Raw genomic sequence first — 17,172 nt, forward strand, 5'->3', positions numbered from 1 at the left:
AACATTCATACAAACAGGCAAACGATTCGAACAAATGAATCTTTTAAACAAATAATTCGAATTTTTTTTTTCAAAATTATATTTTTAAACCTCTTTTAACCCTCAGCTGCATGTTTTCATATACTTAAAGCTGTGTTGCCCACTGCATAGAAGGTAATTTTCAAAAAACCCTAATAGTAATAACCCAATAACCCATACAAAACAATTTTTTTAAGATCAGTTTGGGTGACTCTGCAGCTTATTACAAGTAATTTGTACCATTGTCATACTTTAGTTTAGCTTTTCATATTATATTTCAGTTTTGAGAATGGCACTTGGTTTTACACAACTGTCATTCATTCATTGATTCATTCATTTTCTTGTCGGCTTAATCCCTCTACTAATCCGGGGTTGCCACAGCAGAATGAACCGCCAACGTATCCAGCAAATTTTTATGCAGCGAATGCCCTTCCAGCCGCAACCCATCTCTGGGAAACATCCACACTCACATTCACACACACACTCATACACTACGGACAATTTAGCCTACCCAATTAACCTGTACCACATGTCTTTGGACTGTGGGGGAAACCGGAGCACCCGGAGGAAACCCACGCGAATGCAGGGAGAACATGCAAACTCCACACAGAAACGCCAACTGAGCCTCGAACCAGCGACCTTCTTGCTGTGAAGCGACAGCACTACCTACTGCGCCACTGTTTCGCCTCACCTGTCATAAGTAATGTAAAAAAAATATATGTTTGGATAATATAATTGAAAATCAAATCAACTGGATCCGTAAACCATTAATAAGAACTACATAAGAGTTTACATTATGAAAGAAAGCGCATATCTTTATTTAGCATCATCCACATATGATCAAATGCATCACACATCTGAACACCAGACGTAAACAATCTTCAGAAGGCCACTTTTACCGCTCTATCTTTTCCCTCTCACACAGAAAGCGCCATCCAAGAGCATAAGTTTTTCATTAACCTTCAATACGAAGCTCTATTTATATCTTCCCCTTCTGATTCATCAGTATTTGCTCGGGTATCTAATAGGCTCTAATTTCCCCCACTGAGTGATAAGGATACTAATACAGAGTGACGATCGGGCCTATGAGCCTTTGCCATGCCGTGAACATCCCTGCTTCTTTTTTTCCCCCCGTCCAAAAACAGACACTAATCGAGGGCATGAGTCACAATCAGAGGCATAATCCTGCATCAAAGGCCAGCATTCTGAAGCACGGAGAGGAGACTCCAGCAGAACAAATCCCCCTAATGCTACACGTCCCCACAGTGCTGTCAGGTTCACCCAACAGCAGCTGGGGAAAACTGCAGATTAAATGCGAGGAAAAGCTCAGCGCCGTCACTCACATCTGTGCTTAGTATTTGATCCTAATTAGTCACAGTCAGTCAGATCAGTGATTGGCATTTGACGCTAATTAAATGCAATTTATGTCTGCAGGTCATTTGCCAGCGACCATTTTGGAAACCGGATGACAAATATGCATAATCCGTGGCTAACGTCCTGCCTTATATCCCGAGAAGGAGTTAGACCGGTCAGTGCAGCCTCGTCATAACAATTACCATTATTCGTTTCATTATTACAAAGGTCACACGTGGCAGAAAACAGATTTCACGCATGATGCATCTGCATTTTCCGCATTGGGTTTTTTGCTTGGGATTCATAAACGTGGTCCACATTCATCCATCTATCTTAAAAGATTTCATAAATAATGCATCGCTTCAGTCTTGCATGTAGGATGCTGGGGAATGTACATTGCATACATACAAATTAAATTGCGCTTTATACACAAAAGGATCGCTCCAATCTCGCTCCAGTCTACATAACTTAGCAGCAGAGACGGTGTTGCCGAGTGCAATGGTGATGTCTTGTTTTGGGCCAGAGCGAGATTAAGATTCATCTCTTTGAAGTTGGTTATGAAAACGGAGACCCCTGGTGAGGTCTGTGAGGATTTCCATTGCTTACAGCAGTCTGTGTGTCCTCAAAAACACTGCTAGGCACAAAATACAAGTCCTATCACCAACAAGATTAACATTTTCATTGTGGAACATGTCAATAAGGAAATGAACAGCTTAGTGCCACCTTCACAAACAAAAAAACAAACAAACTTCACTTTTTTTTGACTGTCAAAAACTTATTGGAGCACAGAATGGGGCAAGTTATTATTTCAGGTGATTGCGTGCCGAACTGATATTGAAGGGCCCTTCTTTGAACTCTCTGTGGTTTTCATTGCCCATTTCACAGTCTGGACACCACAACCTGATTGAAGAAAGTTTTGTAAGTGTCTCAGATGAATGAAATATTATAGAACACATATGAAAACAATGTCACAATTAACCTGTTCATGTTGATCTGCAAATACATAACAATATGAAAAATTATATGATAGGCCCCATTTACACTGCCAGTTAAATGTGACCCAATTCAGATTTTTTTGCTTATATGAAACACAGATCGGATCTGTTCTATAACCATGTAAACATGAAAATAAATGCCTGCATTCAGATATTTAAAGATTGGTTTCAGGCCTCCTTCATATGTGGAAATAAATCAGATATAAATCGTATTTGTGACATTGTGACAATCCAGCCTGATCTCACGAGAAAACGTAAGTATTTTACATTTTGCCAGTTTAGTGGCTAATTCGTACGAATTTGTACGAGTTCAGTCGTACGAAATGGTACGATTTTTAAAAAAGGAGGCGTGGCACCTGACCCCACCCCTAACCCCAACCGTCATTGGGGCATAAGCAAATCGTACTGAATTGTACGAATTAGATCGTACGAATTCATACGAATTAGCCACTAAATGAAAAAGTTATGAATTGCCGTGAGATTGTGTTGGACCATCATGTAAATAAGCAGATGGAATTTATTGAGGCATTCTGTTTTGTACGTCATTAAACTTGCGACATTGTGGTACTTCTCCATGGTTAAATGACGTAGATGGAAGAGCGTGTGTGGAGACAACGCGGTAAACAACAACAGAGGAAACATGGAGGAGGAAAGTGGTCAGTCGCCACAATTTGCACCCACGAGACCTGTGATCTCTCTCATACATACAAATTCCTCTGAATGGTGGAGAACACTATATATAAACCCTAGTCGCAAGCTGCAATGACGGACCTTTCTCTCCTCATTTTAAGGTTGGACGAACTTGCATATTTCGCAGAGCTAAAAGCAAGACAATTTCTTCCATCGTGGCTAGTGTGGCGGAGATGCTAGAACTCGCCTTTACGCATGCGCAAAGTCAAATTGTATGGCAAGTGTTAACACATAAATTGGATATGGGTCACAAATAAAAGAACGTGTAAACGGACAGGCAAAAAAAAATCTGATATAGTCAGCAAATTGGAATTGGGATTCAAGTCCTGATAGTGTAAATGGGCCCATAATCTGACAAAGAGTATTGTATCTGACAGTTCTGAGTAGTCGCGTAGTACGTGTACTAACGGTATAGTTTTTTTTTTTTTTTTTTTTAATTCTGCACTCTGAAAAACAATCTTTTTCAACCTTTAATTGAAAACTGTGTCATGTACAATAAACTCCTAATTTACTACTAGGGCTGCTTGAATAATCGAAAAAAGATTGCGATCTCGATTTGACCCTACACACAATCTTAATTCAGCTTTTCTATGATTCAGCCAATTATATTTTTAAAGTCAAGAGAGAAGCATAAAGGCTGCCTCATTCAAGTCTTCACATTGTTTTATATGTTGCTCAGCAACATGCACAAGACATTGTTGACCCATGGTGTTTACGGTCTTTATGGTCATAATACAGCAAGTAATAGAACAAGCATTGAGTTTTGGCAAGCTTTTCCAGCTGGACATTGTTTTAAAATGGTTAAAGCTAAAATTTAGTACAAATTAAGTTGCAAATATATGTCACAGCTCCTCTTGTGGTTGGTAAGTGTAGTTGCCTGTTACCAGTGTTGTTAAGTGGACATGTCAAACTAAGTCCACTGACTATGTCAAATACTACACTATGTAAAATAGTGTAGTACACAGCTGTACTACACTATGTTTAACAAAAATCATCAGTCCTCCAACAGCAGTCTCTTCCACCTGCAGCCCGGGAGCAGATCAGCCCTCTGCGTACCAACCGCAAATGATTTAGCACCGGCAGTGTTAAGGTATTTTCCTTTTACATTCAAACTGATCTGCTTCTCATTTATTTTAACAATTTAATTTGATCATTTATTCTTTTCTCGTTCACATTCACAGATATTTTAGTTAATTTTATAGAGTTTATTATGTCTGAGAGATTAATGCAAACAATATTATCAAACATAATGTGACATTTTTTTCTTGCTTTGCTAAACATCATTTGGGAAATATTTAAAAAAGAAAAAAACTAATCAAAGAGGGCTATCAATTTCTGACTTCAACTAGATATGTAAAATAAGAAATACGTTTAAGTAACAGACAAATGATGTATGTGGTAATGGGGTGGGAAAATAATAAGCTTGTGCTTCATCCCATTCCATTTTCGACCATGTTGAAATGTATTATTTGTTAATGATATTTTATGTATGATATTTTGTTCGAAAATAAATAAATCAAATCAAATCAAACTTCCAAAATAATTTTTAAAAACCAATTAAAATCGCAATAACTGACAGTGCACAAACAGAAATCCTTTATTAAATGAAACAAAATTAGCTGAATGTAACTGGTCAACTGTAAACAGTGCTGCTTTAAAGTAGATCTTAAATCATTCATTCATTCATTTTCCTTTGGCTTAGTCCCTTTATTCATGAGGGGTCGCCACAGCGGAATGAACTGCCAACTTATCCAGCAAATGCTCACACAAACACAAACACACACACACACACAAACTATGGCCAAACTAAGAAACCGGAAGAAACCGGAGCACCCGTCAACACGTGAAATACATGCAAACTCCACACAGAAATGCCAACTGACCCAGCCGGGACTTGAACCAGCAACCTTCATGCTGTGAATTGACAGTGCTAACCACTGAGCCACCGTGTCGTCCCCTACATCATTACATTCATTTTCTTGTCAGCTTTGTCCCTTTATTAAACCGCCAACTTATCCAGCAAGTTTTTACACAGCGGATGCCCTTCCAGCCGCAACCCATCTCTGGGAAACATCCACACACACATTCACACACACACACTCATACACTACGGACAATTTAGCTTACCCAATTCACCTGTACCGCATGTCTTTGGACTGTGGGGGAAACCGGAGCACCCGGAGGAAACCCACGCGAAGGCAGGGAGAACATGCTAACTCCACACATCAACGCTTACTGAGCCGAGCCTCGAACCAGCAACCTTCTTGCTGTGAGGCAACAGCACTACCTACTGCACCACTGCCTTGCCTAAATCATTACGTTTTATCAAAATTCACAGTTTAATTTGTTAACTAACAATGCTAAAAACATAACTGTAATGTTTTTTCATATTGCATTTCAAGTTATTGTCTTAAATGTACTAAGTTACAACTTCATCTTTACAAATGTCACAATACTCTATATTTCTCCATAAGATGAAGTGCATTTAACATCATTTTCATGAAACTGCAATGAAGTGTCTGAAACCTTACCTTCAGTTTGCACTTACAAATAATATTTAAAGTATATTTTGTTCCATAACAAATGCTCTTTGTAAAAGTATGCTAGGAGTGTTTTCACCAGGGAAGTCATTTAATAATGATAAACTTGAAATATTCTTCCAGCAAGTACTATTTCCCTTTGGAATAACCTACCATGAACTGTGTATAATACAACCAGGACCTATTTCAAGGCATAAATAAGGTTGATTTTGATATCATGTTGACTTTAAGCTGCTTATAAGCTTTTTCTAATTAAATGTGCTATAATAACTATTTGTTCAGTGCGGTTCTGTAAACATTACGCTTATTTAATGAAAGTCTAGTTGTCATTACCTGAATTCATTTGTAGTTACGGTCGTCACTCCCATAAATCGCCAAACTCCTGTGCCTATAACAGGATTAAGCCCTCAGAAAACGATTGACAACCGTATTTAACTGCACTGTGTACATGGCCAACTATAAAGTCAACAGTGTGCTCCCTCGGCCAATTCCAGTCAAGTAATTGGAGGCAGTAATTTGTAACATCTCCAAATATATATATACACTTGCAGCAGTACTTGGTGTGAAATATTCTACACCATATAATCCAAAAATCTATAGCTTGAAATCCGCAGTCCCACAAAAGCACAAGCATTTCTTATCTCTACACCACTCGAACCATAGACATAACAAGATACGGTCCACACACTGTACACAAAGGGTGAAACATTATCGAGCTGACCTGCTAGCCCACAAAAGAAAGGCAGAGAAGGAGAGGAGGGGGATAACAATCAATAAGCGGGTAACCTTACAGCCAAGGTCGACTAGCACTGCTTCTTTTTTCCAGCCTGCCTTGCTCTTGGTTAATGAAATCTGTTTAGCCATGGCTCGCGTTGACCTGCAGGTCTGTGGAAGTAATGAATGGAATTCATCATTTGGAGCAGAATAACTAGAGTGCAAAAACAGAAATCCTTTCGAAAAAGCCAACGAGATTAGAAATAGATGAATGTAACTGGCCACTAATAGCATGTTAATTACAGTGCCTTAACACTTATATGGAAGCAGTTTAATTCAGTTGAACTAAATATATACTGTATGTATGGCAATATTAACAAATATTTATAACGATGTGATCAAAATGAATTATGACCTGATGACCTTAACAGCCAATCACAGTCATTTCTGTTGAACATTTGAAAACAATGGCAAATCAGCCCTGTTTAAGAACATGCTCAACAGCATGCTCAACAGCAGAAAAAAAAAAAAAAAAAAAAAAAAAAAATATATATATATATATATATATATATATATATATATATATATATATATATATATATATATATATTAAGGGTGTAACGATATGCGTATTCATATTGAACCATTCGGTACAAGACTTTCGGTTCGGTATGAACCGAACGATTCAATTCAGACTAATATCTAAAAAGATAATAGGGAATAAGTACAAAATCTAATGTTTTCAGTGCAACAACGCTCAACATGGCATCCCAAATGACGTGGCAGACAACATGCTGCCTTCCCCGCTGTCTTGTTAAACAGTGGACCATTTTAAACTCAGAATATCACTTATTAAAGCATGCGCTCATTAGCAATCTTGCTAGCTTCTGTGTCAGCCTGCCTGCTGCCAACCTCCAAACACTACTCCAGGCACGTGCTTGACAAACTCGCAAAATGGCTAGTAACGTTAATGTAATCTCAGACATCCCAAGTCTCCCGGATGCTTAGGGAGACTCCTGGATGCCCGCAAACGAATGATAATGTTCTGGAAATTTTTGCTCACGTTTTAAGATTATGAGGTTGAACGGCATGAAATCCCATCAATCTACAGAGATTTCCCAGTATTTCTCTGTTGCAATCTGGACTTTTTTACAATAATTTACCCCAAAAGCCAGAGCAAAGCAAACACTACAAGTTTCTGTGATATATACATCACTACAAAATGCAAAAGAAAGAGATCGACTTAAAATGTCACTTACTTGATGTATAATGATTTGTTCAGCTGTAGTTTGAAACTTACTGTACCTTCACACCGAAAGAGACAGAGCATTAAAGTAGCCAGAAGTCATTCATTTTCAATGAAAGCCGGCGGTGAGGAGCGGCGAGGAGCTATGATGTGATTCAGCAGCAAGCAATCAGAATGTAGAAGTCCACCACTTAAGAGGAGTCCAAAGAACACAGTCACTGTAAACTTTGGTTCCGACCACAGTTGTTCCCAAAGGTTTGATTATTGCGGTCACTGGATTTCTAATTATTTACAATATTTTCGTACAGAAACATATATTAAAAAAGTTACTAGCGAGTTACTGATGTGCATCAATGTTATCTATACTTTTTCTTTAAAAAGTGGGAATCTCATGCGACAATATAATATGATAGCAGAAGTGGAGCAAAGCCACACTACACGCAACTCGATCTTCCATAGTTAAATGAATTTGATTAAAAAGTGCACAACATTTTCAAAAGAAAGCATGATTTATGCGGGAATTTAACTAATATGATATGCTGCAATGGCTCCTTTAAATACGAGATCAATGTAGTGAATTTGGACGCTCTTGACGCTGGAGCTGAAAGCAGACAGCGTTGTCGCCAGGGCAGCCAGAGCGCCTTCTGTGTGAACGCACAGTTAAGCTGAGAAAATACAGTTTTTCTCCCCTAAGAACTTAGTATGTGGTTTCTGTCAGTATGTTGTTGCAGAACGTAAACCGTCACTTTGGTTGGTCTGCTCAGACAGGCTGGTGTTGGCCGATGAACTGAATTCGATGCTCTGAACTGTAGAGTGTCCTCTGCTTGTCGCTGTGTGTAGGTGGAGTAATACACAACGATGAAGAGGCTGTTCTAGGGCTGTTTTTCGCAGAATATCGCACAGCTATCAGCCAATCAGATTCAAGAACCATACAGAACTGGTATAATATATATATCAACGATGTCAGCATCGTTATCGCAATGTGTGCATCCACAATTATTACATCGCAAAGACAAGCACTATTGAGTTGACTTTGCAATGTAAATTTTACATTTACATATACAAAACCATAATGCATGCACTGTTTATTTCACTTTTATCTTAGCTTTCTTGTATTTATCTATGCTTGTAGTTCATTTACTACATATTATGCATGAATCACTCTTCTACAGAATCACCCCAGTCAATCAAAATTATTACATTCTGCAACACTTCCGATATAAATTCTAACTATTAACTAGCACCGTAGTAGCATGTATGTTATTGAGATATTGGCTGCTTTTAAGTACTTATAAAGCACATGTTCTGTATGATCTTATTCTACGTCCCTAATTCTACCCAATACCTAAACTACCTTTATAACTATAAATAAGGAACAAATTAAAAGTTTATTGAAGCAAAAGTCAAAAAATTCAAAGATCGAGAACTGAACCTTAAAATAAAGTGTGACCAAAAATGATTTCCAAGTATAACAAAGTATATCGCAATAAATATCGCGGAAAAACTAAATATCGCACTGTCAGATTTTTCCAATAACGTGCAGCCCTAATATTTATAATGAAAAGCAAAATATTACCGGCAAATCCATATAATGTATTTAATTATTTAATTATTGACTTTTTTATAAGCAGTTTTATTATTACTTTTTTTTTAACCGATGATTGAATGTGTTCACAACCCATCATTTAATAATTCAGAACAGTACACTGTTACGTAATGGGTTTCTTTAAAGGCTATTTAAATAAACCGTATTAATTTTCCTCAGTTTGTGTGTTCATTGGGAATTGAACCCATGACCTTGTTGTTGCATGCGCCATCCTCCAGCATAGCCACATGAATTACTAAGATTTACTGCCAGATGTTCCTGGGTGAAATGTAATGCCCTTATTCTTTTTAGATGTCAATATCAGGTTAGATACTGCATGATACAGCGAAATTATACTTTTCTTCCAAGCTGGACTGTAGATCACCTTACCTCAGTGGCGAAGCTTATCGATTCACCCCTAGCAGATTGATAATATATTTGCCTCAGCTAATGTGTGAAGGAGAAGGGAAAAAAAACATCGGTACGATTTATAAACAAATAAAGAGCAGCTTTAACTGCCTGCGTTTACGAACTCTCTCTATATGTCTCAAGGCAAATATCGATCCATGCTTCTCTCTCTCCATCCAACTTCGCTCATCTCTTTGTAACCGGGCAATATTTAACTCTGCTGTGGTTTCCTTACATCGCTCAGACCTGCATGTATTATCCATTAGCTAGGATCTTGTCTGAGATTTGGGCCGGTGTAATCTGATCCAGGCACAGTAGATTGCATTGCACTGGATTAATCCGCTGTGGCTAACCAGGGGTGAACGGGGAGCGCATTGATTTTTTGATTTTCTCTAAAAGCGATGCACAGCCATCCTCCATCCAACGCAACTTGGTCTAATGAATATTCAGCCCAGCACCTGCGAGCTTTGGTGAGGTTTACTTCTGCTGGGGACAGATGTCGAGGAGTGAACAGAACAGATGACAGCACAACACCGTCTCGTTTTTCACAGTCTCGACTGCAATCAAAACCTCTTATCACACGGCGCAGGATCTCAATCGCACGCGAGGGTGAAAATGTCGCAGGTGTAATTGATCAGGCTCACCTAAAGAGAAGCTGCACTACAGATAGGGTTTCCCAATGAAGATCACATGCAGTGAGAGTCAAAAAGCCACTGAGTGTTCTTTTTTTTTTTTTTCCTTTTTTGAAAACTGAGTTATTAGAGAAACTAAGAAACTACGAGGCGAAGGAAAAAATGATTAGCCCTCCTGCATGTTAAATTCTAATTCTTATTTAAATATTTTCCAAATATTTATTTTTTAACAGAGAGGTTTTTGTTATGAAAATGTTTTTTCAACATGTTTAAACAACAAATTTTTAATAACTAATTTCTTCTGTTTTCATGTTATGTTACATCACATATTTTACAGATACTTGTAATCATTTTAAAGTGCCATTTAAAGGCTAACTAGGTTAACTGGTCTTAATTAGCCAATCAAAAACATACTGTAAGTTCTTATAGGGGGCTAATAACATTGAACTTATTTTATTTATATATGTTTTTATTATTATTATTATTATTATTATTATTATTATTATTATTATTATTATTATTATTATTATTATTATTATTATTATTATCATCATATATTATTGTTATAAATATAATTACTCAAGCCAAACTAAAATAAACAACTTTAATATATATATATATATATATATATATATATATATATATCCCTTTCTTTTTTCCCGCAATTTCTGTTTAAAGGAGAGCAGATGTTTTTTTAATAACTCATCTCTAATAACTGATTTATTTTATCTGTGCCATGATGACAGTAAATAATATTTTACTAGATATTTTCAAGACACTTCTATACAGTGAAAGTTACATTTAAAGGCTTAACTAGGTTAATTAGGGTAACTAGGCAGGCTTGAGTAATTAGGCAAGTTATTGTATAACGATGATTTGATCTGTAGAATAATTTTTTTTAAAAAAAGAACTTAAAGAGGCTAATAATTTTGTCCCTAAAATGTTTTTTAAAAATTAAAAACTGCTTTTATTCTAGCCAAAATTAAACAAATAAGACTTTCTCCAGAAGAAAAAATATTATCAGACATACTGTGAAAGTTTTCTTGCCCTGTTAAACATAATTTGGGAATTATTTAAAAAAGAAAGAAAAAATTTCTGCTCACCATAATTGAGTACACCCTATTTTGAAAATGATTTTCTTATCCATTTCTCAGTAAATATATAAGCAATGGATTTTGGTGCGTTAAAACAGAACAGATTTATTAAACAGATAAATTTAATAAAATAATATTTTAGTCACCAAACATATTTAGAATTTGAAAGATAATACAATTATTTTTTATATATATATAAACAGAATTAAAGGAGGGCTAATAATTTTGCCTCAACTCATCAGTAAACTATTAAACATATTCAAAATACATGGCTGGGTGGTATAATAAATTCATACAAAATATTGATTTATTTTTTCTTGCATAGCACGTGGAGCACAATATCATAAGAGATAAATAATTCTGACTAAATTATACTGTGCGTTTGGTAAAATAATGTTGTTGGACAATAAATGTGGCATACTGTATGTAGAAATAACTAAGCACATTCATACAGCAGTCATTGTGAAGTAACTAATGTAAATGGGTAATCAAAATAGTTTGGTCAACAAACAAACAAACAAACAAACAAACAAACAAATAAATAAATAAATAAACCAACTCCCCAATGTCATATACAAAAGTTTTAAAGAAAGGACTTTTAGGGTTTTGTTTTGTTTTGTCCATGGTCTGCATATATTATCCTAAATCCATATTAAGGCAACTTCAAAGTAATCAGTATGACCCCAGTTGAAAAACACTATACTCTTTAACTACAAATGCTCACCTAAGTCCAGCTTTTTGCTTTTGATGAAATACAAATTTCAAAAGAACAGCATAAACATCTTTCATGTCTGAAAAAACCCAAACAGACGCAGTCCAAAGAGATTCAAATGCCTTAAAGACTTAGAAAAAAGCTTTTGAACATTTCTACTTATTGCACAAAGAAAAAAAATCAAGCATCAACCTTTATATTGACCCCTATATCCCTTTTGATTCAACATTTTACAGCAACTAAGACATGCAGCCAATAGACAACTTTACAGCATTTCTGTCTCTTTTTTTGTCAATAATATAGAACTTTTTGTTCCATGATTGCTCTTTCTTGTGTATTTTATTCACTGTGTTGCATTTAGTCACATACACAACAGAGAAATAAAACTAACATCATTTTGTTAAAGTAGATTTCCTGCATATTTTACTCTTACTCATATTACAAGCTCGTTATAACTCAATAGTGCTAACAGGTGTCATGCCAGGATGTCATGTAACTAATTTACAAGAAAAGAAACAATATACACATCTAAACGTGGCTCACAAAAGATTTCATAGCATTATATTATTATGCTTAGAACCCACTTGATATATTTGTCTTGTTTGCAATGAAGTTTGTGGTTTGTGAGAAATGGTGCCGGCATGAAAATGATACTCATACTTGCACTATTCTGTTTGAGGCAAATAAAGAGGGGAGTTTCTAGTTTCATTATTCTTTATAATGAAATATTCAAATCCCATAGAGCCTTACAAAAAGAAAAAAAAAATCACAATGAAGTTAGCATGCAATGAAGCTATTTCTTAACTGAGGAAACGAATGAGAGCATCTAAAATGCACTTACCGCATTCAAGATCGTATCTAGTGGTTGCGACATTGTTTTCATACCCAAATGAATGGTATCAACATCAGGTTGAAAGGTGAACGCAGTTGTTATTTTGTTTCTCTCTTTCTGATAGCCCATCAAGTCAGGAGTTCGACAGGCATAAAGCTGTCATTACTACAGGAAAATAACAAAGATTACAGCAGAGCTTAATGTAATAGCTGCAATTTGCAGACCATTATAGGATATGAAACACAATCCAGTAGCTTGAATAGTGTCCTGTTAGTTTAACAGTGACGGATAATTTCTGCGGGATATCTAGTGATGCTTTATTCACAAGCTAGGTATTCATGAGTGAATCTACTAATATTAAAGATATTGTTAACTGACAAATACTCTAAAAAATACAACACGTAGGAAAAAAGATTTAGTCACGCTTCATTTTAAGTAACAATTCTCACTTTTAACTCAACTATTAACTATGACTTTTGACTCCGTAAACTCCTAATTAGCTGCTTATTAATAGTTATTAAGGTGGTAGTAGTAACACAGGCTCATTGTAAAAACGTACCCTCTCATACATATTTGGAGAGCGCAAATTATGTAGCATTTTGTCTTTTAAACAAATGCTACAAGGCAGCATCACGTCGCCAACAGCTTCTGTTTCTTTTCGCACTACAAGCTGACCATTTACCTCCATGTGGACTAGAGAAAGTCGATAAACAAAAACAAAAGCTAAAAAATAAAATAAACAGGTAAATAGCAAGGTGAGAATATGGTAACATCTGAAAATATGGTAAAAATCAGGCGGCTGGGAAGGCTTTCCTTTTTCTGGATTGCTTTTGAAAATATTATCGGTGGGTTTAGGGAAGGGGGATTTATGTGAGAACAGCAGACGCGAATAGCACTCGTGAGAGAAATTTGCTATCTGAAAAAGCATACACATACTGTAGGCCTCGGTGGATTCACTAAAACAAAAACAGCTGAAAAAATTTACCTCATGGGACGTATTTCACAAACTCCAGAAATGTATATAGGGGTACGTATCAATAATGAACCTTGGTTGATTAAGTAGGATTAGGATTATTTTTTAAGTACAAACAAACAGCCAATATCTTATTAATAGTCACGTAATAAGCCAATAGTTAATAAAAGTGGAAATTGGAGCTTAATTAAGTGTTACAGAATTTTTATTTTATTAAATTTTTTACTGAAACTTTGGAGATTTGTGAACGCAGGTTATCAGTCGAGAGTACTTTGAAAATCAAAATAACATATACAGACAAAACAAAATGAATACCCTTGGCTCCTGATGACACTGTGGTTTGATGAATTAAAACAATTAGTCTGTGCAAGAAACTGAAGATTATTTACAGAATAACTACATCTACACTACAACCCCCTTACATGTTTTTTTTTATATATATATATAATTTCTCAAATGATTTTTAACAGAGCAAGGAAACTTTCCCGGTATTTCCGATGATATTTTTTCTTCTGGAAAAAGTCCTATTTGTTTTGATTTTGGCTAGAATAAATGTACAAGCAGTTTTGAATTTTTTAAAAGCCATTTTAGGGTCAGTATTATTAGCCTATTTAAGTTAATATATATATATATATATATAATTTTTTTTTATTCTCTACAAAACAAACCCACTGTTGTTAAATGATTTGCCTAAATACCCTAACCTGCCTAGTTAACTTAATTAACCTAGTTAAGCCATTAAATTGCCCTTTAAGCTGAATAATATTGTCTTGAAAAATATCCAGAAAAATGTTATTTACTGTCATCATGGCAAAGATAAAATAAATCAGTTATTATAAATGAGTTATTAAAACTATTATGTTTAGAAATGTGTTGAAGAAATCTTTTCTCTGTTAAACAGAAATAGGGGAAAAAATAAACAGGGGCGCTAATAATTTAGGGGGGGTAATAATTCTGACCTCACAAACTAGAGCATCCACATTAATATTTGTTAATATTTGCATTAATATGAAAGAAATGCAATGATTAATTGAATTTGTCATTAAAATGTTACTTATTATTATTGACACTTATAAATTATTTGAAAGTTTATTGACATTTTTATTGTGATCCGAAAAATTATGTGGTGGCCAAACTATAATGACTTTATGACAATCATGTTTATGACAGATTTATGACAAGTTATGCTGTTTTGATAATGTGAAGCTTTTAAAAGACACAACTGAGGGAATGGCAGTTGTAATAAGAGTTGTTATAGGAGTGCATTAGATTTCCTTCATGTTCATGTCTGTGTCATGTCATGATTGTAAAGATGTCATGTCTTATGAACACTCCCATCAAGTAAAGTGTAACTGCCTAACCTTGAATTTCAGGTTTGAGACCAAGAACTATGTCATTCATTCATTTTCTTTTTGACTTAGTCCCTTTATTCATCAGGGGTCGCCACAGCGAAATGAACCACCAATTTATCCAGCATATGTTATTGCGCAGCTGATGCCCTTCCAGCCACAACCCAGCACAGGGAAGCACCCATACACTCTTGCATTCACACATATACACTTCGGCCAATTTAGCTTATTCAATTCACCTATATCACATGTCTTTGGACTGTGGGGGAAACCGGAGCACCCTAAGGAAACCCACACAAACAGAGGGAGAACATGCAAACTCCACACAGAAATGCCAACTGACACAGCAGAGGCTTGAATCAGCGACTTTCTTGCTTTGAGGCGATTGTGCTACCCACTGCGCCACCATGAGGCTCTTACTATGTCATTTATTTACAAATTTCTGTAAATAAATGTTTTACGTTTTGTAAAATAAATTCTTTCCTTAAAATTGTCACAATTTCCATAAAATATATTTTGTTTCTACATTAATATTAATAATAAATGCTCCTTAAGTACCAAATAAATTACATTTCAATATCTTCAGTACTAACAGACAATATTTAGCTTAAATCTAAGTAACATTTGACAATAGCACTCCATTTTCATCAGGTCATGTCTCAACACACGTCCGCAAAAATTCATAGCCAATCAGTCCAAAAAAACAGCCTATAAGAGCTATAATTGCAGGCTGTCCTTGAGTGAACTGCTCTTCAGGTGTCTGCAGTCATCAGCACAGGTTTCACGGCCAGCCGGCTCAAATCTCTAAAATCCCCTCCCAGACATCAGCCTTGACATCGCTCATCGGCCCTCCTCCACTGCACTGATAGCATTTTCAACAGGTCTTTTTTTTTTTTTCTCTCCACGTGCTGGGCCCGAATGACATTCTCTAGGGAAAACGTGTGACTGATGTGACAGAGCGAGGGATGAGGTTGGGCTGAAAGACTTAGGGCCATCCAATCGTTCACGATTAGGCCACAATTTGCTGCCAGCGACACGCTAACAAGACCCTAGAGACAGCACCATGCAGGTCAGTGACGCTGCTTCTGCTGACAGAGGGATAATTAGTGACTCAGACAGAAGATTAAGCTGGTAATACAAAACCATCCATTTAACACTCCACTGGCAAATAACTTTCCTTCCCTTAACCAGTCCATCAATCACAAGCCAGATTAGCTAATCAGAGCCTCCTGGAAATGTGTGGGAAAAGTAATTAGTGTAAACACTGCAAAAATGAAACTGTCCGTTGGGTTTAAGAAAGTTATTTTGAATGATGGATCGTCCAGATGTGTGCCCTTTTTGGGTAGATTTTAATCTAACCCTAAGTGATTAAATGAAGGCAGGAGAGCTTTGTCCAGGGGTGCAAATCGTGCTTCTGTTGCCAGTGAGTTTGGAAAAACAGAAAATATGTAAAGTGAAAGATCACTGCGCCAGACTGTACTGATTTAAAATCCTATCTAAATATCAATCGATCAATCAATCAATCAATCAATCAATCAATCAACCAATCACATTAATTTTAATATATGGTCTGATTAGCTTTGAAAATAGGTTTTATTTGTACATTAAAATACAATTTAACATTCGTTATTTAACTAAAAATTAATACCAACAATAGATTATTTAGTCTTAATTAATGTTATACTCAGGGACATGCAGAGACATTTTGAGGGGCGGGCTAAAGTGGAAAAAGTGGCACTTTTCTTATTTATTAAAAAAAAATTTTACAAAATATATTGAAGGATAGTCATTACACACTTACACACACACACACACACACACACACACACACACACACATTTCTCAGAAAACATATTTCTAAAGGTTCCGTTGACTTAAAATTTTACTCGAATGTTGGTAACAACCAAAAAATCTATATATGCAAAGAAAACTAAATAGTTTACAAATTAAGTTATGTGTAATACAATGAAATGACAAAGGGAAAAATTATTGAACACATGAAGAAAGGGAGGTGTAGTAAGGCAGTGAAAG

At 35.8% G+C, this 17,172-nt stretch overlaps 1 long non-coding RNA gene across 2 annotated transcripts in view; it reads right to left on the reverse strand.

The window, feature by feature from the left end:
• The window catches only part of LOC141379125 (uncharacterized), a 137,266-nt gene extending 127,493 nt beyond the window's left edge, over positions 1–9,773 (reverse strand). The window contains exon 1 of one of the 2 annotated variants that reach the window (XR_012395126.1): positions 9,532–9,773. This is a non-coding gene — a long non-coding RNA (uncharacterized lncRNA). The remainder of the gene's footprint in view (positions 1–9,531) is intronic. The other variant, XR_012395125.1, reaches the window with a different exon arrangement.
• Between the last annotated feature and the right edge of the window lie 7,399 nt (positions 9,774–17,172).

This window comes from Danio rerio, chromosome 19 (assembly GCF_049306965.1).
Source record: "Danio rerio strain Tuebingen ecotype United States chromosome 19, GRCz12tu, whole genome shotgun sequence".
NCBI classification, from domain to species: domain Eukaryota; kingdom Metazoa; phylum Chordata; class Actinopteri; order Cypriniformes; family Danionidae; genus Danio; species Danio rerio.